Source organism: Nannobrachium achirus, assembly GCF_963921795.1.
Source record: "Nannobrachium achirus genome assembly, chromosome: 18".
NCBI lineage: Eukaryota > Metazoa > Chordata > Actinopteri > Myctophiformes > Myctophidae > Nannobrachium > Nannobrachium achirus.
Window position 1 is genome coordinate 6,438,965 of NC_137825.1, and position 2,604 is coordinate 6,441,568.

A 2,604-nucleotide genomic window follows, 5' to 3' on the forward strand; every position below is an offset into this window, starting at 1 on the left:
AGAAGCGGTAGAAAAGCAATTTACAATTCGAGGGTCGTGGGTTTTCGCCTCGTGCCACAACCCTGAAACAGTGGTAAATTAGCCAACAACCCACAACCCTCGAATGGTAAATGGCTTACATAATAAAATTATGTTAAAGGAGTAGTTCACCCCCAAAATGACTTTTTTTCTATTGATTAGTCACGCCATGGAGAGTAGTGTTCAATAATATTTTTTTGGTTTTTGTCACATTCCTAAGACATAAATGTGATAACAATAAATTTACCCCCATTGATTCCGGAATCAATGGGGGTAAATTTACTCGAATCAAATTTTTGTCTTAGGAATGTGACAAAAACCAAAAAAATATTATTGAACACTACTCTCCATGGCGTGACTAATCAATAGAAAAAAAGTCATTTTGGGGGTGAACTACTCCTTTAAAATACAGTTGTTTTTTAGGGCCAAAATGTATGTAAAACATGGGGAAGCAGCGTTTAGTTTTTATGCAGCACATTATGTGGAACGAACTCCCTGAAAACTGCAACTCTTAGTTATTTTAAAACACAACTAAATATGTCTCTGTTTGCCACTGCCGTTGATTGAGTCATTTCTCTTATGTACTCTTGTCTTTTCTCTTCTGCTCCGTAACGCTCTCTATTCAATTATTTTTGTATTCCTTTGTTCTATGCATCCCAATGTCATTTATAATTGTGTTTTCCTGGGCTCGATGCCCTGTGTATGAAGCGCTTTGAATTACCGTGTTGTCGTTGAATCGTGCCGTAGCAAATTAAAACCTGCCTTGTCTAGGATGACAGAGAGCCAGAGGTACAGAATACACTGCACTGTGATGTACAGTACCAGATGGTTGGGTCACCGTGCCAAGTGCACACACACACACACACGCACGCACGCACGCACGCAAGCGCGCACGCACGCACACACACGCACGCACGCACGCACGCACACACACGCACGCACGCACGCACGCACGCACGCAAGCGCGCATGCACGCACACACACACACACGCGCACGCACGCACTTGGATGGAAATCACCACCAGCTTGGTGTCTTCCTGAAGCAATATCAGCACCTTAACCAATTAAGACCTGAGGCCGGTGCTATAAATAATGTCTTCTGAATCCTCTATAAGACAGGGGTCTTCAATGTTTTCAGACCAGGGACCCCTTGGCTGAGAGAGAGATGAAGCAGGGACCCCTTAGCTGAGAGAGAGATGAAGCAGGGTCCCCTTAGCTGAGAGAGAGAGAGAGATGAAGCAGGGACCCCTTAGCTGAGAGAGAGATGAAGCAGGGACCCCTTAGCTGAGAGAGAGATGAAGCAGGGTCCCCTTAGCTGAGAGAGAGAGATGAAGCAGGGACCCCTTAGCTGAGAGAGAGATGAAGCAGGGACCCCTTAGCTGAGAGAGAGATGAAGCAGGGTCCCCTTAGCTGAGAGAGAGAGAGATGAAGCAGGGACCCCTTAGCTGAGAGAGAGATGAAGCAGGGACCCCTTAGCAGAGAGAAAGATGAAGCAGGGACCCCTTAGCTGAGAGATAGATGAACTAGGGACCCCTTAGCTGAGAGAGAGATGAAGCAGGGACCCCTTGGCTGAGAGAGAGATGAAGCAGGGACCCCTTAGCTGAGAGAGAGATGAAGCAGGGACCTCTTGGCTGAGAGAGAGATGAAGCAGGGACCCCTTAGCTGAGAGAGAGATGAAGCAGGGACCCCTTGGCTGAGAGAGAGATGAAGCAGGGACCCCCTCTACATATTGTATAAATATATGATGCAGATTTTCATCGATTTCATTGATTCATAGACTTGTTTGACAGCACTGTCATCAGTCTAATGTTGGATTCATGTTAATGTGCATTTGACCACTTAAGTTGTTGCTATTTTGTAAACTTGACCTTTCACTCTGTACTTGGTCTGCTCTTTTTTACCTCTACACCAAACCTATTTGCCGAACATAGCCGATCTACAAGCTCTGAGAGCTTGTAGATCTGCTATTTTTGGCTAAAGTTCTCCTCAGAGTATAGGGATGCGAGGGTTCAAGTTGTTAATTTAAAAGAATGATCCTACCACGCAAGGATTTGGTGGACCCCTTGTAGTAACTCTGAGGACCCCCTAGGGGTCCCGGACCCCCTGTTGAAGACAGGGGCTCTAGGTTTTTATGATCAGTGGTTCTCAAACCTTTCTAATGTCAAGGACCCCTAGAATTATATGCATTTGACCATCTCAAAATATGTTGTTACAGGGACCCCAAGAAAGAGTTAAAAATGTCCCCTTATGATATACTGTATATACCAGGCCTGGAATTTCGTCATTTTAGGGCCAAGGCCACTTGGCCTTTGGTGTTGTCCATAAGGCCAACTGCCAGGGCAAGACGGCCATCAAATAAAACAAGATTTGAGTCCATTGAAATAATTTGTTTTGTATTTAAGGGTTAGGGATGATAACCTAATCTGCATTCAGCACTGAAATAGATAAATGATGGTATTTACAATCTGATCCATGCCCAGCCCTGCACCAATCAAAGTCAATGGATTGGTATAGAGATGGGGACTTGGGGAAGTTAAGATTTCAGAATCTCAACAAAAGACACTGGTGCATGTCTACATGACAAGA